A 22,607-nucleotide genomic window follows, 5' to 3' on the forward strand; every position below is an offset into this window, starting at 1 on the left:
CGGCTCACTTCGTGCAACAATAATTTTCTCATGCACATCAGACATTTCCACATTCATTATTTTTTAATCTTCAGTTGCCATATGGTTGGCTTCAGTGTCTGCTGATTGATTTCCACGTGAGATAAAATCTGTCCCTTTGGTGTGGGCTGCGCATTTCACGTCCGCTATGCCCACTGGGAGCTGTAGTGCCTTAATGAGCCTTTCCAATAAGGTGGCGTGCTGCACTGGCGTGCTGTCCGCTCGGAGATGGCACCTCCTTTTCTAGCATGCTAACTCAGCATGCACATTCAATGTCACATAGGCGGAATTACTGTACATTGTTACTTGCTGATCTGCGTGATTCTCGAGTGCTAATATCAACTGTAATAATTCCACAGCCTGTGCTGAATAATGGGAGGGTAACCGTGCACTAATGAGTACTCGGAATGCCCCATTCGCTGTGTGCTTCATCACAGCGGCACCTGTATATCTTAGTCCATCATTTTGATCCACTAGGATGCCCTGCTCCATCATAGCGGAAATTGTCTTGAAAATCCCTTCACCTGCCTCCCTAGACATGGGGTATTGTGGTGCTCTTGATAAAATTGCTCCTGGTTTCAATTTAATCTTCACTTCTCCAACTCCTTTCAATAAGCCTACTTCATAAGGGCCTGTAGTCCATACTGAGACAGGCACCTTTACCATGTCATCATCAAAATATTCAGGATGTTTTTGTGCCAACATCATTCTCTGAGGCACCTCTGTTTTCATCATTTCCACCCAATAAATGAGATTTACCTCAAACATCATCTCATCTTCACCCATTTGCTTTTCAAATAGATCGTCATCAGTGACGGCAGTCAATCTGTAGCCTTCCCCAATGGCAATAACTGCACACCATGGTCTACCGTCGTCATCATATCCATCAAGCAAAACCATTTTAACTCACACTATGACTGTTTGTATTGCTAGGGGAAACACTTGTCCCTTTTTCTCATGCATAGGTATTCTTGGTCTGAACAGAAACTCATCTGGGGTTCTCATTGTTTTGTCTGCAAGGCCTGGTAGCCATGACAATAATATGCGCACTCCATATGCGAATATCTCTGGTTCCAATGGAATAGCTCTCATAGTTATTTGTCCTCGTATGCTCTAATCATTTTGCACACATTGAAATAATGCATTCCTGGAGTTGAACATACTATTCCCTTCTCTGTGAACGAGATTGTCATGTTTAGCTTTGTCATTAAGTCTCATCCCAATATATTTACAGGAGTCTGCCTCGAATATAGCAGTGGCACATTTATGTCACATTCTCCTATGGAAACTGGAAGTTCTTTTGTAAAAGGAACATGACTTGTTGCTCCTGTAAAGCCCTGAGTATCTATAGTGTCACCGGACAAGGAGAACTTGCCTTCACGTATACACGAGCGCGTCGCACCCGTGTCAACTAAGAAAGAATTTTCCTTATCCCCTATAAAGACATCTTCCATTGGTTCCTCGTGAGGGTTCGGTGTCACTGATAGAATAGAACATATCAGGTCTCTTAGTGAGCTGTCCTTGTCCATATATAATCTTGTCCCACACTGAGTGAATGAATTTCCTCCATCACCAATGGCATCTCCTATTCCAGAATTCAGTACCTGTCCTGTACCTGTTGTTTGTGACAGTTGCATCAGAGACTGTTGAGACTGTCCCTTTGGAAAATGTGTCAACTTCTGCTGCGGTTGCAAGCTTTGCTGCACTCTTGGTGCTTGCTGCTGTACCATGTGATTCTGCACAAATCCATTTCCACCCTGCTGCGAGAACGCATATGGATTCACCATCCCTCCTCTTGTGAATTGGACGTTTTGCACCATTCCTTGACTTCTGCACATACATGCTCGATGCCGTGTCATCCCACATGTCCAACATGTTGGCGGTGTCCTCATTACTTGCCAATTTTGCATATCCTGGTGTCCATTTTGCATGTTTTGAAAACCTCCCTGATTACTCTGAAACCCTCCCTGATTACTCTGCCATCCTCTTCCTCGAATGCCTCTTCCTCTTGGGTAAAACCTATTATTGCTTTGATCGAACTGCTTTGATTATTGACCTGCTGCGTATTTGATCCATCTGTACTAGTTATCATTGCCCCCTCAATGGCATATTTTGATAATTTTTTCTGCACTAATTTAGCCTCTTCGTCCTTTCGTGCAGCATCCTTTTTGCGATTTTTTTCTTGCAGCAGCCTGAAATAGTGCATGATGGTCAGCTGTATTTCAGATCATGGTTTAGCCTTAATTCCTACTAATTTTTTACCTGCTTTGTACCTGTTCTGGCAGCCCTTAGCATAATATATGGTAAACCACGGGTATAGATTTCCCCCAAGATTCCTGCGTTTCCAATACTCATGCGTCTTGGAAATTTTGAATATAAAGCAGCGGATCATCTCCCTCCTTCATCTTGCGTGTCAATATAGCTCCCATATCAAAGATGTCTGAGTATAGCACTCGAAGCGCTTTCCATACCGTGGTTCTGCAATTGATAAACAGCGCTCCATCATGCGCGGTATTAACCATAGTCACCCCAGGGTAACCTGCACGTATCCACACATCATCAGCTCTATCACCAAGTATGGCGATGAAAATACCCTTGATATCCTCTATAGCTAAAGTGTTCCCTCCAGTCATTTATTCTAACTCATGTATCCATTTTCCGGCTCCAGATGTCAGCATTGGGAGCTTATTTTTCAGGTTTTCTCAATCCATCGGCGGCCAAGGTATATATTGTGGCCCCGTTCTTCCTTTTTCTAATAAGGGGAACTGCGACACATTAAACTCTTTTTCCTCTCTCATCATTTTTCTCTTTACCGCAGGGGTAATATTCCTGCATTACCGTCTACCTGGCAATGTCCTTAACCTGCTCACATATGGTGGCGGAGACACCCCCCTCTGACCGTGTGACACTCCTTCATGCCGATCTGAGTGAATGGCTAACTCCGGTGCTTTAGGTGCAGACCCGACCATCTTATTCCCTTTCCCCTAGAGAAGTGTCTTTTGCGACTTCTCTCGTCTTCTCTTTCTCCACATTCTTCTCTTTTTGCATCTGATATTGTCTGTGCCCAACTCGTGCAACTTCTCTCATCCTCTTCATTTCTATTCAGAGTCAGCCTATCTAAGGACTGCTCTCTATGTCTGCTACTTCGGGAGGCATCCTCAGTATCATACAAATGAGTACTCTAAGGACGCTCATTCTCTCCTTTCCCATGGGGTATCTTTTCTAGCCCCATCTCATCATATATTCTATCGATTGTCTCTCCGATACTTCTGGTGTCGAAGTCATCTTCTGGAATTAGTCTAGATGTGCCTGGTACTGAATCGTACTCAGGAAAGAATTCTTCTATATCTTCCCAGTCCACTAATGGATTGTTTTTTTTTTAACCTCTCTTTCCAGATATTCGAGATCCTGTGCTCTCTGGGCCTCATTACGACCCTGGCGCTAATGGGTAAACGGCGCCGTAAAAGGTTGCAGCGCCGTTAACCCATTAGCGCCTGATTACGAGGTTCCTTTGCGGGACCCGACCTTAACGGCTGGTCTACACCAGCTGTTAAAGTAGGGACCCGCAAAGGGACCTTGGTGCTAAGTACGGTAGCGCAATTTGCAGTACCGTACTTAGCGCCTTCCCCATTCGCATAGAGCCCTATGGGGCAAAAATGGGAATGGGGAAGGGCCATGGTTCAATGGGGAATTACCGCCCCGCCAACCTTGGAATGGGGTGGTAATTCCCCATTGAACCATGGCGGACCCGTTACAACACTGGCACCAACCATGGTGCTAATAGCGCCATGGTTTAGCGCCAGTGTTGTAATGAGGGCCCCTGTCTTTGCTTGCGTTCTATGTCGTCATCAAATTCTCTAAATTTCCTCACTTCCTCTCTGACCCTATCTTCTTCTTGTTTGCTTGCATCTCTTTGTTCATGTGCCCTTTGCATTTCCTCATCTCCTTGTCTTTTTATTCTCTTCTCCCATATTTTTTGTTCTCCTTCTATTCTCCTTTGTTCTATTCTATCCTGATCCTCAGCTGTTCTCTGCTTATGATCACGTTTTCTTTGTTCTTCCGTCTTTTCCTGTTTTCTGTCCTGCTCGTCATGATATAACTGTTCTCATTTCTGCCCATCTTTTTTCCTAACCCCTTCGTCTTTTAATTGTTTTTGCTTTTCCTTCTCTCTTCCTTTTAATTTGTCCTGTTCTCCCCTTGTCTCATATCCTCAATGCCTTTACCATCGAGTTTCAATCAAATCTGACCTCCTATCCATTCATTTTATGTGAATGCTATCTCATCAGTCCTATCCTCATCTACTTTCCATCTCTTTACCTCTCTTCCCATACCTCGAGATGTACTTGCTTGTGCTTGATCTCCTTTTTCCTTTTCGCGTCTCTCCTTGTTCTTCGGGATGTTGGAGGTAATTGTCATGGGTATCAGGCAGGTAGTTGGGGTAAACTGGGTGAAGGCTAGGCAGGCCTGGCATAGGCACACAAAGAACCCATAGCAAATCCCTCCTTTAATTCCTTCCTAGTGTTTGTAGTAACTTCATGGTTACCACTTCCTGTTGCCAAACAGGAAGTGCATGATGATTCATGAGCTCTGTAGTGTTTGGGTGTGGCTGGCTATATAAGCCACACCCAAGATTCTTCCAGTGCTTCGTGTTGCTTACTGTGAGCTGTATCAGCAACACACTTACCCTGCTCTGGATCAGCCAGCTTCTTCTTACCTGCTCCGGATCATCCTGCTTCTGCTTACCTGTTCCAGATCCTCCTGCTTCTGCTTACCTGCTCCGGATCATCCTACTTCTGCTTACCCGCTCCGGATCATTCTGCCTCAGCTTACCTGCTCCTGAAGAACCTCCGTTCTTACTCCACGCCGCAGCTATCCTCAGTCAAGAGGGGACTTCTACACCGGCACCTGTAAGAACAAAGAACTGCGTTAACACGCACACATCAGTAACGTTGTGCATACTCACCGAAGCTTCCCGCGACGCTGCAATCCAGGTCAGTTGTACAAGCGCACAAACCCCTGCAAAAGAAAGAAGAGACATTATTCATTGCGCTCGCCCCAATAACGCGGATACTTATTTCACAGCGCTGGCGGTGCATACTTACCAAAAGCCTCTGTGTATACTTACCCAACCACCAAGTCTCCCGTAGCGCTAAACCCAGACTCGAGGTGCTAATACCACATAATTTCTCCTTCAAGGGAAAGGGAGAGACATTACCAGGCACGCTCAAATTGAAGGCGCTGCGCAAACCTACCAGCAGCTAGCTTCTACACGAGCGCTACTCACCCACACAAATACTGGCAAACAAAGACAATAAAGACAATTTTGGACACTCAACATTCTCCGCGCAACGTTCACTTGTGGGAAGGACTTTCTAGCCAGTGAAGAAACTGGTGCCTTGAATACTCGGCCTCGCTGTGAAGGCATAAAACAGCGTTTGGCATCTGAACTCAGCCTACAGACATTGGCACCAATCAAATGAGTGAATCGCGCCCCTGCGAATGCAAGATGGAGTGCACACCCTACTAAAGATCAAGGTAAGCCCATAGGGGGACATCACTGCACACAGTAAAGAGAGGGGAAGGGCTCAGGGGAATCAGGTGATTCAGGTCTGAGTGTACACCTTGTATTTGACAGGTATTCCTCCGGGTGAAACAGGGGAAGTGAAGACTCGGGGTCAAGGGAGGCTCATCCATCACTCCTGCAGAGACACAAGTGAGTGTGACAGTAATATCTCTTTCTCTGTCCTGTTCTGGGCTTTCGTCTCTACTTTGCATAGGAGACTCATATGACGGGTTGCTATATCCCGTGGCTGCTTTAAGTTCCCTCAACGGGTACAATCCTTCATCTTTACTAGCTTTGCTTTTTGTTTCAGACGGGGCGGGTGGCGCAGAAGGCTCTTCACCCCCTCAGTGCATATATTAAGTATCCAATCTAACGGTGGCTCCTCCTCTTTTTCTTCTTGGTACATCTTCAAAAGTTCTAAACTAGCCAAGCGTTTGTGTAACTTTTTTCCCATGTATGTGGCATGTAAATATTGTTGTCATGTGCTGCAGGACCGTTTCAGATAGCCATCCACCTTGGGGTCATGGCATAAACATTTTGTTTGCGATCCCTTTAACCCACTCTGCACTGTACTGTTTAAGCTTATGTGCATGCTTCGGCAACTGTTTGCACAAGTGTATCAATGGTGTAATGTCTTCCATGCTTAACCTGCTTATCCTCTCTTTTTGTAACACTTAATTATACTTTACGCTTCACAAACAAAATCAACAATATGAGCGAGCACCAATCACCTCAAGCTCGAATCACATTTTTTCAACAATAATTTTACTTTTACTTTTGTTAACAATTACCATCAATCCATGCCATGCAACATTTTTCTTTATAATCGTGCAATTTTCATGCTATTTCAAAAAAGTGTTTTACCTTATGACGTCATAAATTAACAAAAACACATAAAACAGACAGACAGACTCTGGCCAGCCACACAAATGTCATGCCATCTGCTTCCTCAGATGCATCCTGCCCCTATTTGTATTCTGACATGGAATGTAAGCCCATCTCTTTCAGATCGTATTTAATCGATATGGTCTCCTATGTCATCCTATCAATCAGGACTTTAGATGAAGGCTTCTGCTAGTGCTCTTTAAATCCTAGGCACTGGGCGTATACTCTTATCGTGACCACACTCACGATATCTCTTTATATTGCTCGGCCACACTCGAGTTAATGTTTTCCCCTTATATATACATTTACGTTATACTCTTACTCTGACGTTATATTTGTCCCACCTCCCTCCGTTATCTTCCCTTTACTTGTTTTTTAAGGCATGCAAGCTTTTGCCAAAACATTTAGTCTTCTTCACTTACCGTTTACATGTTTTTCCTCTCCGGACGCTCGGGGTCACTGCCTTTGTTACCGTCTTTACGTGCCGCTCGTTCGATCAGCTACTCGTAGAAGTGGGAAGAGTTTTTTGGGAGAAATCAAGGGTCCCTTCACACCTAACCTGCAGGGTTTTCAATTAAACTAACCACTATCTACGCGGAGCATTTCGTTCTATCAGCTGCATGGCAAAGGACTAGTGATATTGCAGAGGACCCAAAGTTACTTATGTCGACGGCCGATGGGTATCTTATCTAATCTAACCATCCTCTGCTACCAAGTGAACTGGATGGTCTCCAGCCAGCCTACTGACTGGGGATCTCCAAACAGCCCTTTAGGATGAGCAGCAGTACCCTCGAGATAGATGGAGATGCAGATTCATACTCATGCATCAAATAACTATGATAACTCAATAGTTTGGAAAAAGGAGTCTGTTTAATGAAAAGTTCATAAAACGGGGAGTACAATGAACATCAGCAACCGCTCGAACTTCTCTCTCTCTTCCAACTCCACTTAATTTCAGAAAAAACACAGTATTTATAGCAAAAACTCGTCATCATTGAAGTGCAATCTTAAAAACTCAACATGCAACGTGATTGGTATTAGGAAGGTAACTTTATCATAGGTACTATATCTGTATATGGTAACAGGGAGAGGGGATTGGACAATCAATGTCAGGTGGGGCAACTAAGCCCTTCCTTCAAAATGGCCACTATGAATGTCACTAAAAGTACAACATCCCATTGGCTCTATGTTAGGCAGAATACTGTGCAGTGCCCTTAGGGACCACTTCACACAATTAAGACTACAAGTGGTAATACAAGTTCACCTTTGGTACAAGCCTGTACTACACTGTTAAAGTGGTAGCAGTAGCAGAGCAGCCAGATTTATCTCAAGAGCAAATGAGTAGTAGTAGAGATTACACAAAGGACTACAATTACTGTGACTCAAGCAAACACTGACTCAAGGTTTTTGGTTAAAAAAAGTAAAAGTACATTTATTTTAAACCATCTGTTCACAAAACACTTCACTTCTATTAAATTAAAACCACACGTAAAATACACTACACACAACCAATTCACTTTGTGCAGCACAACTCAAGGTAAGTACCTTTGGTTTTGACAGACCGGTGTTATGAAACAAAGACGTTACCTGGAATACATATGCAATCACTTTTTGACAGTAATGACAGTTCGGTCTTACTAAAGATACGCGTACCCGCGGGAAGAAATGTTACCGGAGTTAAACCACACTTAGCACCTGAGTTACCACGAGAGAGTTGGGGACAAAAATCATAGGCAATACTTTTGTCAAGACAGAGAGAATCAGAGAACACTTTCCAACAAGAAGATAAAAGTCAATAGGCCTGCGCCAGTGTCAAATGGAACAGGGTTCCTGTTGTCGAGGATCACACAGTCAGAAAGTTCACGATTCAAAGTTGCCAGGAGTACCTGGATATTGTCAACAGAGGAAGAAAAAGTTATAAGAGGGAAGGAAGACAAGGGCAAGCTTTGGATGAGGAGAAAAGGGTTCACCCTAGTTCCTCGAAGCTGGACACAGTACCGTATTCTTTGAAGAAGCTGGTGCCACAGCAGTTGTTCCTTGTAGTTTCCTGCAGACTCACCGTTCCTGGAGCTTCAGTCGTGGAGACAATAAGGAGGACGTCTGGAGTGATCTGCACTACCCAGGGATGAGGCCAGCAGCAGCAACAGTGAATAAAAGGTGTTCTCCTTTAAAACAGGAGAGGCTCTTCAGATGGCTATCCGGACCACTACAGCAGTGTGCAGCAATTTCGACCACAAAGAAGATTCTATGGCTGTGGGAGATGAGCTGGTTGACCCCACCAGGCTCAAGGGAAGAAGACTGGATCTTCTCTGGTTGTTGAAGGGTAGATAGCTCAGGACCGCAGCAGGGCTTCACCGGGACTCAGGGTTGCAGCATCCATCTTCTTCTCCGCTTCTCTTCGGTTCCTTGAAGTTCCAGTGGCGACTCTGACTTCCAGCCCAAGAGTCCTGCCTTTTATGCAAAAACCCCCCCATTCACACAGCCTGGCTGTCAATCATGCAGCAGGGGGGTTGTCCAGCCCGGACAACCACCTCAGCCAATCATGGCAAAGTGCAACTTGGGTTTCCTAGGATACCCTGTGCAGGGGGTGACTACACTCCCCCCTCACACTCAGCCCACCTAGACACCGAGGCGTCCAGAGGAGGGCTTCTTTGCAGAAGCCCACCAAAAGACGGTGAACAAAGAAGGCAAACCTGGTTTGCCATGCAAAGTAAAACTCAAGAAGGACTTTAACAAAAAGAAATGGTGAATAAACCCGACCAGAGCCAAAAGAAAGAGTATTTGGTCAAGTGGGTTTATGTTCGAGGCTAATATAATAGCCTGGAACAGTACCACTTCATATAGTATAATCGTGGTATAACAGTTAGGGTAGATACCACTGCCACCAGCCAAGTCTAAATGTTAAAAGAGCAAAACAAAGCTCAGAGAAGCACGGACAAAAAGGGATTGGAATTAACCCTTTCCAGTACTCCATGTATGATGGGGTGTACTGGGTCTGTAGTTTTAAATGACTACATAGAGTAAATGGCAACTTTACCTGTTTCTGGGGGACAGTGGTCAGCCCCAGAAAAATGGAGTCAGAGGGAAGTCTCAAAGACAACCCTGTGTTACTGCACTGAAGGTGATGTGTAACAAACACAAAAAGTGGGGCTCATGGAATGGTGTGCTCCAGAGCCCAAGATCACACAAACAGTAGAAATACACATGGCAAAACACGTGTTAGAGTGGGAAAAAAGGCTCACACTCTTACCAAATGGAAAAAAATAAACTCCAGAAATCCAGCAAAGCTGCTGGGGGACTCACTAGGTGAGGGAAATTAGCCATAGAATGAGAATTCTCCCTAACAAAGACTAATGGTGATGTCATAAGACATCGGACGGACGCACACATAGATGATATAAAACCAGGGAATGCTGATGGAAAACGAAGTCAATAGGAAATATAATGGATAAATGACATCTTCAACCCAAGATGAAGAAACGTCTGCCATATACACAATGAAAACATTCAGTTAGTTTAAGCGTGTACAGATGCAAGAAACCTCAAGAAGCAAATAAATCGTGATGCTTGCTTATGCTTAGTAGTAACTAGATTGCGGCAAGCGCCAACATATATATATACCTCAAAAGCACTTTATACATAAGTATAATTCTACTACACACATGAGCAGAATTAAACAAAGGTTACTAAAGGTCTCAAGAGGAGAGTGTTGCAGCAAACAAATTGAGAATTAAGATGGAACGAAACTCAGCTGAAGGTAACCATGCCAAGAAGACAAGGTTGTATCTGGTTGGAAAAGGCTGACAGTGGATACAATTAAGGAGAAAAGAACAAAGTATCCTGTTCAGAAATGTCAAGATAAGCCATAGATGGTAGAAGACTGGTAGTCAATCTACCACAGATCCAGTACACCCCATCTTCCATGGAGTCCTGGAAAGGGTTAATTCGTATCCCTGTTTATCTGTACCTCCTAGAGCATTGTTTCGCTCTTTTAACATTTACACTTGGCTGGTGGCAGTGGTATCTACCCTAACTTTTCTACCGCGATTATATTAGATAAACGTGGTACTGTTCTTGGCTATTATATTAGCCACAAACAAATCGTCTTGCTTTTGGCTCCGGTTGGGTTTATTCCCCATTTCTTTTTGTTAAAGTCCTTCTTGTGTTTTACTTTGCGCGGCAAATTAGGTTTGCGTTCTTTGTTCACTGTCTTTTGCCGGGCTTCTGCTCAGAAGCCCTCCTCAAGGTGCCTGGGTGTCTAGGTGGGCTGAATGTGAGGGAGGGGTGTAATCACCCCCTGCACAGGGTATCCAAGGAAACCCAAGTCGCACTTTGTCATGATTGGCCAGGGTAGTTGTCCGGGCTGGACAACCCCCCTGCTGCTGGGGGATTGACAGCCAGGCTGTGTGAATGGGGGTTTTTCACATAAAAGGTAGGTTTCTTGGGCTAGACGTCTGAGAGTCACCACTGGAACTACAAGGAACCGAAGAGAAGCAGAGAGAACGACGGCTGCTGCAGCTACCCCGTCCCGGTGAAGCCCTGCTGCAGTCCTGAGCTATCTTCCCTTCAACGACTCAGAGAAGATCCAGTCCGGAGTCTTCTCCCCTTGAGCTTGGTGGGGATAACCAGCTCACCTTCCACAGCCAGAGGTTCCTCTTCCTTGGTCGAAATCGCTGCACGCTGCTGCTTTTATTCCTTGTCGCTTCTGCCAGCTTCATCCCTGTGTGGTGCAGTCCCCCTTCAGACTTCCTCCTTCAAAACGAAGCTCCAGGAATCGTCGGTCTGCGGGAAACCAACAGGAACAACTGCCAGGGCACCAGCTGTACCATTGGAACAAGGTACTTTGTTCTACTTGAGGAAACTGGGTGAATTCATTTTCTTCATTTCCAAGGCTTGCTCTTGTCTTCCCTCCTTCTTATAACTTTTGCTTCCGAACATTGACAATATTGAAGTACTTTTGGCTACGTTGAATCGTGAACTGTCTGACTGTGTGATCTTCGGCAACAGGCCCTGGTGTCTTTCGACCCTGGCTCCGGCCTTTGACTTTTGAACTCCTGTCTCTGAGTGTTTCTTGATTCTGCCTGCTTAACCAAAATATTGCCTGTGATTTTTGCCTCCAACTCTCTCTGGGTATCTCAGGTGCTAAGTGTGTTTTTGCCCTGGTAGCATTTCATGTCACGGATACGCGTTTATTTAGTAGACCGAACTGTCAAAAAGTGATCGCAATCGTATTCGCGGTAACGTGTTTTGTTCGTAACACCGGTTCATTCAACACAGGATACTTACCTTGAGACTTACTGTACAAAGTGAATTGGTTAGTTGTAGTATATTTAACGTGTGGTTTTTATTTGAGTTTAATAGAAGTGTTGTGTTTATAACGAATGGTTTAAAAATAAATGTGCTTATATTTTTTACCTGAAACCTTGAGTCAGTGTTTGCTTGAGTCACAGTAATTGTGGTCCTTTTGTGTAATATCGGCTACTGCTCATATACTCTTGAGATAAGCCTGGCTGCTGTGCCACTGCTACCACTCTGACATAGTAGTATAGGCTTGTACCAAAGGTAAAACTTGTATTGCCACCTGTAGTCTTAATTGTGTGTAGTGGTCCCTAAGGGCACTGCACAGGATTCTGCCTAACAGTCTCCCTTTATTATCTTCTTGGCTTCTTCGGGTATTCCATTCTGACAACCGTCATTTTGTCTTGACTGTAGATATGGTTTTCTCAAAGGGTACCTTACTGTCCAGGTTTTCTTAGGTGTCGGTACTTCATTAGGTGCTGTTACTCTAATAGGCACTGGGCAGAGCCCAAGCGTTGCTCTTTGCTAGTTTATTTGTTCTTCATACGTTACATACTTTGGCGTGAAAGTACCAGGTACTATAAAGGGGGTGGCTGGAGTGTGGATGTCACTTGGCACTTCCTCTTCACTGACATACAACCACAACCCCCACATTGCCTGACCCCCTAAATTACATGCAGTACCCATGTGGCCCTATGTCCACCTAGGGCCACAGAGCACATCTATCGCAATCACAAGCACTGGCATTCCATCAGCTTGCAGGTTGTATGTGATGCCAAGGGAATCATTACCTCTATATATGCTAACTATCGAGGGTCCACCCATGATAGTTTCAGAATCAGAATGTCACCCCTACACCCGGCACTGGAAGCTGGGAGGCATGGCAACACATGGCTCATTGGTGAGTACAAATGGCCCTGCAAATGCATGCATGTCTCACACAGATGAAACCACACCACTGACAAACCATCTCACCTCCACAGGGGACACTGCCTACCCTCTGAGCACCTACATGATGACGCCAATATGGAACCCCACCACACCACACCAGGTAAGATACAATGCACCCCATATTGCAACTAGGGTCATAGTGGAGCGCACATTTGAGTGCTAAAGTCACTCTTCCGCTCCCTTGACCACTCTGGTGGTGAGCTTATATACGCACCACCAGTAGTGTGCATGATCATTGTGGCATGTGTCCTGCACAACGTTGCAACATGGCGTGGTGTACATGGTGGTGCCCCCACATCCCCAACCACATGCACGTTGGCTGCCCACGGAAGGGGAAAGGGCACGTGGCAAGGCTGTACGTACCCAGCTTGTGGCACAATTTATCACCTCAAATCCAACCCCTGCGGAGTGCACCCAGCCCTGGCACATTCCAGGTGACAATCGATGATGACAAAGGGATAATCATCTGTCCCAACCTTACCACCCTGAGAATATATCCTTGGAAGTGCTAGATTGTGTGCATCCCTTAGAACTTAAACTAACTCAATCTGGTGTGCACAAAAGGAACACATGGAAGATGGATTATGCCACTAACACCATGCCAAAGTACACATCTAAATGCTGGTATGTCACCTAAACCCTCCCACACTTCATGTCACCTGGTTGCCACACCATGCCATGGCATGCAATGTCAAAACTGAGAAATAAATGGCCAACACATAACACTACTGTCATAAAGCGCTCAACATCAATGGAACAAGTTCAGAAATAACTCACTCTCACACATCAAAACAATAATGTACGCAGGAACATCAATTGGCCAGTACAGCATAGCAGAAACACAGGACCCAAGAGTGAATCTGTCTGACAGTGACCAATCATAATTGCACAAGTGCCTCAATGTTTCGTAACTTGCACATGGCACCCTTGTATTTTTTGTGCGGCTCTGCTAACTAGGGGCAGGGAAGCGCATACAGCAGGAAGGCCAACAATAATGGAGATATGCAAGCTAATACATGAAGATGGAACATGAACAAAGGATGGATCTCTATGTCCAAACAAAAAGGGATGCTAACTATGCGCTGGACAAACAATGATGAATCCCACTAGGGGTGTATAGACAGGTCAGACTTGAGACTGCCCACAGATATAATGGAAGCCCAATGCCTCTGTGTAAGTTACCTTTACATGCTGCGGTCCTTGCAAGCCCATGGAAAGGGGAAGCAGGAGTGGCATATGTGTCTGGACCCTAAGGCCCAAACAATGAGTGTACCAACACGAGACAAGCCTGTATGGGTCCAGCTGGAACCTACAGTGGATGCCATTGGATGCCACACAAAGCAACACACTGTCACATAAATTCACAATAGACCACAGGTAAGACAACAGAAGGGAAGGTGCAGAGATTGTCTGCTGGGAAGGTGGTAGTGGTAAGGGAGGTTCACCACGCAAAGCCCTGGTCCTCCATGGCAGTGGCCATGCAGGACTGAGATGATTGCATCTGCAAAATTATGGCTCGGAGGTCCCCATGCAACACCTCACGGGATGCACAGAGTTCATCCGAGATGGGATGAGTCAACTATTGCATCTGCTGTTCAGACCGTCTGCTGCGGGCTGCCTCGAGTGCAGCCATTGAAGTTCTGAGGGACCTATACTTTCCCTCAGGGCGTCCCTGTGGGCCTGACCCTCTGCGACCAGGTATACCTGCAGAGACCTGAGTTCCGCCCGTCAGCTCCTGCTGCTAGCCTCCATGTGTCTTTCTGGGGTGATCATGGAATTGTGAGAAAAAGGGAAAAAGGAGGGCACTAGCTAGTAAAGATTGTTCAATTCAATGGTCTTGGGGTTTCAAAACAGTTGGACGGAATTGATTAGGAACATTTCAGGTGCAAAAGGGAAGATGCCTCCAGGCCAGTTGAAACAGGAAAAAGCTATACAAAACGAAACTGAATATTGCCATCGGGTGGGGACATTAATCACTCAGATTAATGTCCCTCAGGAGTGCATTATAGGGCTACCGGATGGCAACATTCGGTTTTGTTTTGTATAAGGATTATTGAATTGGCCACCCTATCCATGCCCTGAGCCAACATCTCATATGAAGCACCCTGTTGTTGTGCAACAATATACATGGACTGCTCCCACACAGTATTGCCAGCTGATATTTGGCCACTGCGTTGGCGGACCCCATGCCTGCCTGGCCCAAGGGAACCTGGCCCTTTATGTGATGCCACTGTCTGTGGCTTCAGGACTGCATCCCTCCCTTGATCAGCTGTCCCAGGACCAGGGGTCAGTGCTGTGAAGCGTGACCTTGCAGCCTTAGCCACCACAGACGGACGTACCAACACTGACTGGCCCTGCAGACATTTGGGACACAACAGCACCCACACTCGATGCACTCACCTGCGACCGCACCGAAGAATCCAAATCCGGTTCACCACCAGAGCCACAGGTTTCATCTGAGGCAGGCTCATACTGAGTCAGGGCCTGGATGGACTGTAGCACCGGTGGATCATCATGGGCTGCCACACCATGTCCTCAGTGGCGACTCAGTATCCTGTTCCTCCTCCACCTCCTCCTTCTCTTCCTCGTCCTCTATATCCAGTGCCTCATCACCTGCACATGGATAGAAAAATACATGAAGACCCATGTAAATAGCATAGCCCATACACATAGGTATCACAATGTTGTCATGCAACACATTAACCTGCCATGTCTCTGATGGCATAAACTCCTGCGAGTACGCAGTGTCAAAGGAAGGGAAGGGTAGCATGAAAGCAGCCATGGACGTGTGTGGAAGGGCTCAATACCACCTGCTTCACACGAGCACCTGAATGGCATAGTTGATTCACCAACATCACTGATGCAAATACACAGATGCTACGTAGCATAGCCATGCCTGAACTGTCTGAACTGTCAAACAGCATGAGATGAAACTTGATGACTACTGTCCCCGAGCCATGTACAATTGATGTGACATGACATGTAATAATAATAATAATTTAGCATTTATATAGTGCTACAACCCTCAGGTATCTGAGAGCTGCTTATTATTACCCATGGTGTGTGGTGCTCATTTATCGACCTCGGAAGGATGAAAGGCTGAGTTTGGCCCTGCCGGGATTCGAACCTGCATCAGCAGGCTCTGCACAGATGTTAAAGCTAGCGCTCTACTCGCTGTGTTATTGGACCAGCATGTAATTCCCAAACTCCAAACATACAAGTGTCCCACGGTGCAACAGAGTGAATTCAAACACACCCATCCCATGATGCCAGTTCACATTGACATCAAGCAAGTGAATCGGCATTTTTAAGGGGAGACCTGGGGTTTGAAGTGGGAGTGGGCAGTGCAGTACATGGGAACGGCATCCAATTAAAATACTATATAATCAGTAATGAAAATGCGGTGGGCTGGTGGCAGTGGAAGGGTAAGTGCAGACATCAGGAGTCAATTGCTCGTAGTGGGTTATAGGGATACAGTAAAAAGCCACCAAGTGCGTGGGATGCCAGGGAGGCAGTGCATGGGTTCAACTGGTGGCTCAGAGGCCTGTAGCAGAGATCAGAGTATGGGCAGGTGACTAGTGCATTCTCTCAGTCATCCAGGACTTCAGCAGGGGAGAGGAGGAGAGAAAGTACAACACATGAGGAAGCATCAGAAGTGCATCCATACCAGGAGAACGTTCACCTCCAGTTCCATTGAGGCAGGGAGGCTGTACCAGAGGGAGGCCCCAGCCGAAGATGGACTTCAACCACAAACTCATTGCTATGAGAAGCTACTGGCCCTGAGGCAGTAGGAGAGGCATGATTAAAGACCATGAGAAGGAAGTGAATTAGGAATATAGAGTAGAAGGAATTGCAGGCCCAGGACCCATAAGGCCTTGTGGACAATGCACAGGGTTTTGAACTGAACAGTAATTGCCACTGGGAGCCAGTGCCATCATCACAGTCTTAAGGAGATACGATACCTGGCCCCAGGAAAAAAAGACAATTCCACAGTCCAATTCTGGATGAGTTGCAGAGGGAAGAGAGTAGAAGCACAAACATCTTGCTAGAGGCCGTTGCAGTAGCCCAGCATAGGAATGACCAGTCCTCTGGAGGCAATGAGCTGCTAGGGGAAGGAGAGGAAAGGAAGAATACCTCTGAGGAGGAGCAGCAGGTAGGGGGAATTCTCAGATGTCAGAGATGTGAGGAGAGAAGGTGAGTGTGGAGTGGAAGATTATCACAGGCCATCCGCCATCACAGGTTGGAGCAGGAAGAGGGCCAAGAGAGGCTGGAATAAATAAGTTCTCCAAAATCTACAGAAAAACAATCAACCATCATTTTCACAATGACACTTTTTATTAATGTTAGAATTCTTTAACATACTTACTTTTCCGCCTCTATCTAAGGCTCATATGCCTAGGAGACACCAACAGTTCTTCAAGGATGATGTTAATGTACTCTTTATAACATATAACGAAGTGCACTGGAAGGTGCAAAATGGCAAAACGTTTTCATTTTACACTGACATTCTGTAGTGTATGGATGACCCCTGTGAAACTGAGCCTCACCTCGCGTTGTAAAATAAACAGTGGGATTGGAAATGCATTGAGCACGTAGTTACCTCAACAGGTAAACAATGGCATTTTGATCACGCACCAACAGAAAATGGACAGCTAACCAATTATCATGTAGCCCCTTGTATTCCAGTGTTCTTGCCGGATTTCTAAAGCGGCATGCCCTGTGCTGCACGTCTCCACTTTAATCTGCATTCGTTTGTGAACGTGTGGGGCCAGATATTCGTTTGCCAAACAAAAAGAAGTGTTGTCTTTAATTTAGAAACACGCCATCACATACACATTGGTATTAATCGGCCCTTTCCACCCTTTTTAATCTTCATAGCAACCACATTGCTAGCTTGACCGTTTTAGTTGACACGATTATTGTTGTTCTGTTAACAGCGGCTCCCTGACACGGCGGCAGCTGAGTAAAGTACTATTTGAGCCACAAAGCACCCTTGACAGATTGGCAAGGGCGCTCTGGGTGTGCCATGGCAGTGCAGCCACTGCGGATGGTGTTACTGAAAGGGCTGGCGATACGGGCTGACAGGGCACATTGTTTGCGGCCGAAGTTAATTGTATTAAACTTGCATGAAGGGTCAGTCTGCGCCCTGGGCAGCAAATACTGGTACAGTCATAAAGTAGCTACAGCAAGGCACACGGCAATAACGGAAGCCAGGCGACGAAGGACTCCGCTCTCTATACGCAATGGTACACACGAGAAACACAAATGTGAATGGTTTTTACCAAGGCAGCACCCCTTCATTTATTGCAGAAGAAAGATCCCCCAATGTAGGCAGACATGTATACAGCAATTAAATTGCGTGCGGGAATTAAAGCCACTGAGAGCTCATCAAAATTTGATGTGGTCAAAATAACCCATGAGAATTTACGAGTGTCACGAAAGATTTCTATTAGACTATCTACCCCGATCTGAGTACAAATCCTACTTTTGACATTAATAGCAAATTGGGAAACTCCTTATTTAATCGCATCTGTTTTTTGAAATTGAGAAAACACCATTATAATCACATGTCTCCATTTTACTACATTCCAATTACCTATATAAAGTAATTATCCAAGGAGGAGCTGGTTCCAGTGTAGCTGGCTGAGGGCATGCCTTGGTCCAACAGCAAGTAACCAAAATGTTCCCTGAGGATGGTTAGGGGACAGAGCTCATCTCTGCCTTGGATCACTATATTTTAGCTCACTGGTGGAGGATTATGGAATGGACTGCACTCCCAGAAAAAGGTCCTCCAAATTATTCTGTTCTTCAAATGAATCACGGAAGAGTAGAAGGCCCCTTCCTCATAAAGGTAAAAGGGCACAAATGGTATTTGAAACCCGAGAAGCGTGCTGTAAGGAGTCCAATCCTAGGCACAAGTAACCCTTGCCTTCTTGCATCACACCCAGAGTGCTTTTTTCCCTACAGGAAGTGGAGAGGACCGAAAGGAAAGAGATCCCCACAGAAAAGAAAGATGGCAAAACTCTTCTTGGTTTCCCTCTGCCCTTTCCGACTACTCTAACCCTGCCTCATTCCCAACCTACAGCTTCAAAGGCCCTTTGGTATGAAACACCAGATTGTGTGAATAGCCTTTGCTATGTTTCTGCCTCTTTGAAGAATGGTTCCCAGGAGCATGCCTACTGAGAGTTCTTAGGCTTGAGGGGAGGTGTTACCCATCATCCCAGAGGAGCAAAGGTAGACAACCTTCCTGCAGTTTGTCACACTTGCAGGAGGACAGAAACGCTGACTGGCTATGCATCCACATAGCCTTTCCTTAGCATAGCTGACCTAAGCACATGTGGTTGACATGTGTAGGATACCAATTTGATGTGGCTTTCAATATTGTGTGCACTATCAGTCACCATACCAAAAACAGGTACAGCTTATTCTTAGAGATTAGCCTGCCACCAGACAGCTAGGCCTAGAATTATCATGTTTTGTGTCATAGGTGCAGAAGTAAAAGGCAACCTTTGTCTGCAGTTACTTTGTTTGACAGCAGCTGCCAAACAGGGCACATATAGCCTTTAAACCTGCCCTGTGCCACTGGAGAGCAGGTGTGGCAGATCAGTAGACTGATGCAGCAGGACACGTGTGCACTATGCTTTTAGCATGGAGTTTTAGGAAGGGGGAGAGGGGGTCAGATTAGCAGAGCCTCCTCTCTGAGATGGATCACTGGCATAATTGTATTATTACATACACATCTAAAAAGCTAGGGCTTCTACACCCATTACCAGATGTCAGTTCTTCACACTCATATCTTCCAGATGTGTGCTCCTATCCTCTCTAGGGTTCCAAGAATCCAAACACATGAGAACTGAAATGAGGACTAGATGTTGCCCAGCCATCAATTAGAGACGAGCAGTGTTGAGTATGGAGTGCATGAAAATTCAAAGGTGCAAATGTGGCTGCAGTCAGGATCGAAACACCTGTTGTTTGGAGGAGTGGGGTGCTACAGGAATGAGGGGCACAAGATTAAAGCATCACTCCCAACCTATTAGACTTAAATGAGGGTACATTGTATGATGAAATGACTACTGGTCTGAAGAAGTACAGGGATGAGTAGTGAATGAAACTCCTACTCTGCCCCACACAACCACTAAAGCAAAATGATCCCACTCATAATGGTGAAACAGGCACGGCCTAACAGGTATACCACCTTCACTGCTTTTGGTAATGTGGACTGAAGTTACGTTATACTCTTCATAGGGGGTGGCGAGCTGGTACAGATGCAAGCCAAACACAAATAGTACTGAGTACTAGAATTAAAGAATGTTCAACCAACGTTCTATAAAATAAGATATTTTAAAATAGCAAATACACACAACTAATAAAAACACCAATGACGCAGCCCTAAAAGGGAAAACACATAAACTGGAGACTTTAGAATAAAGGGGCACTCTGGGTTTGAAGGCAGGGATGCACAGGCAATGATTTACGTAGCAATATCAAAGTTATTGAAAATGTATTTAAAAAAGATAGATAGTAGTCTCTTACAAGTCACGTGTGTCTTTTTTTTTAAAACATATGTTTATTAGTTTTATAAATCAACATGTCGTATACAGTAGAAGAAAACTACTAACAAAAAGACTTCCCCCACCCAAATCCCCCCCACCCCTCGGGGCACATGTAACTGTCTATTTGGGGACTTTTCTTTTATGCATTGAAGATGTCCGTTACTTTAATGTTATGGGGGCACCACTGAACCATGAAGTCTGATCGAAGATATTCCAGAATCCCATCCCATTCCTTTACAAACTCGTCCCTCGTACCCTGAATCGTGTGGGTGATTTTTTCCATCGTTATTTGGGCCCATACTTTTTGTAACCAAGTGAAAGTCAGTGGGGTGTCTTTATTTTTCCAGTTCTGGGCGATGATTGACCATGCTGCTATGAGAAGCCCCATAAAGCCTCTCCACTGAGTCTTTTTATACTTTCTTGCGGTTTGGTCTCGTATTCCACATAGCCATACTTCCTCTCCCATCTGCCCCACCTCCGGAAATATCTTTCCCATCTCTCCCATTACCTCCTCCCAAAACGGTTTTATCTTTTTACAATCCCACCAAATGTGTCTCCATGTGCCCACCTCTTCACATCCTCTCCAACATTTATTAGACGTTTTGAGGAACATAGTATGCAGTCTTTCTGGGCTGTAGTGCCATTGTGTCATTATTTTGATCCACATCTCTCTTGTCTGTGCCAAGCGCGTCAACTTGGGGATCTGTTTCCATAGGTCCTCTCACTGAATTCTAGTTGGATGTTCCCCTAGCGTTCTGTCCCACTTAGTCATGTATGCCCACTTGATTTGTTCCTCCTGTCAGTTTATGAATGAGTAGAGTGTCGAAACCCATTTCTTCGCCCCAGTGTTGGAGATGACATATTTCTCAAATGGCGTAAGGCTCCTCGTTGCCGCTTTAGTAATGTTCAGGGATTATAGCCAGTGTTTAAGTTGCTCATACCTGTATTTATCTCTTTGGGAGAGTGGCGAGGTTGAGTAGCATGAGGCAAGTGGTCCGGTTTCGTTGTCTATGAACATTTCCCCTATCTTCGTTATTCCTGCCTCTTCCCAGTTTTCATACGCCCCACATTCCATACCTGGTGGAAATTGAGGATTCCTGCAAATAGGTGTGAAGGGGCCTAGCGTAGTGGTCATGATGCCTTTCCGTGTTTGGCAGTCCCACGCTTCCAAAGTGGTCTTCATAATTTCGCTTATTCCTACGTTAGGGTGTCTATGTTGTTTCTGTTTCCAGAGTAATTCCACTAGTGGTGTCCTTGCAACTGCCCTGTCTTGTTTCGCCCCAAATCTGCTGCAGGTCTACCCCCATCCATTCCCTAAGGACCTTTAATTGCACCGCCTGAAAATATTTCTTGAAGTGGGGAAGCGCCATACCCCCCTCTCTTGTTGGTGTTGTGAGGATCGCCGTAGCAATTCTCGGGGTCTTCCCTTTCCATATGAAGGATGAAATCGCTCTCGATAAAGTTTTAAAAAAGGTATGCGGGACACCTGTCGGGAGGGCCTGGAAATAGTATAGTATCCTTGGGAGGATGGTCATCTTAACTGATTGTATTCTGCCCCACCAAGAAATTAGTAATGGATTCCATCTTTCTAGGTCTCTCCGAATGTTTGCTAGGAGTTGCGGGTAGTTTTCCCCATATGGCTGCCCTATTTTGTGGGTTATTCTTACACCTAGGTATTTAATACCCTGTCCTGCAATCTTAAGCCCCAATATGTCAGCTTCCCTTTCTATCTTTGCCCTATCCCCCGCCAATATTAGGATTTCTGAATTTTTCCTGTTAATCTTTAGTCCTGATATGGCTCCAAAGTCTTCTAATTCCCTAACCACTGCTGGTAGTGTCGTCTCTGGTTCTTCTAAGGTTATCAGCATGTCGTCGGCATATGATATTACCTTGTGTTGCGTTCCTGCCATTTCAATCCCTTTGATATGAATGTTTTCCCTTATTTTTATTAAGAAGGGTTCTAAGAAGATAGCATATAATAATGGGGAGAGCGGGCAGCCTTGCTTTGTTCCCCTGGATATTCTTATCCTATTTGTGACCTCTCCATTGACTGCGACTCTACTGGATGGGGAGTAGTAGTTCGCCCTGATTCTAGCTATATATTGTTCCCCAAATCCCATACAGGTTAAGACTTTAAATAACATTGGCCATTCTACTCAGTCAAAAGCCTTCTCGGCATCTACTGATAGTAATATCACTGGTGTGTGTGTTATGCCAATTTTTTCCACCAAGTGGATAAGCCTTCTGAGATTGTCATGGTTTTGTATACCCGGGATGAAGCCCGATTGGTCCAAGTTCATTAATTTTGGAAGGAGCAGGGATAGTCTCGCCGCTAAGAT

The sequence above is a fragment of the Ambystoma mexicanum genome, chromosome 5q (assembly GCF_040938575.1).
Source record: "Ambystoma mexicanum isolate Mex_15411 chromosome 5q, UKY_AmexF1_1, whole genome shotgun sequence".
Lineage (NCBI taxonomy): Eukaryota > Metazoa > Chordata > Amphibia > Caudata > Ambystomatidae > Ambystoma > Ambystoma mexicanum.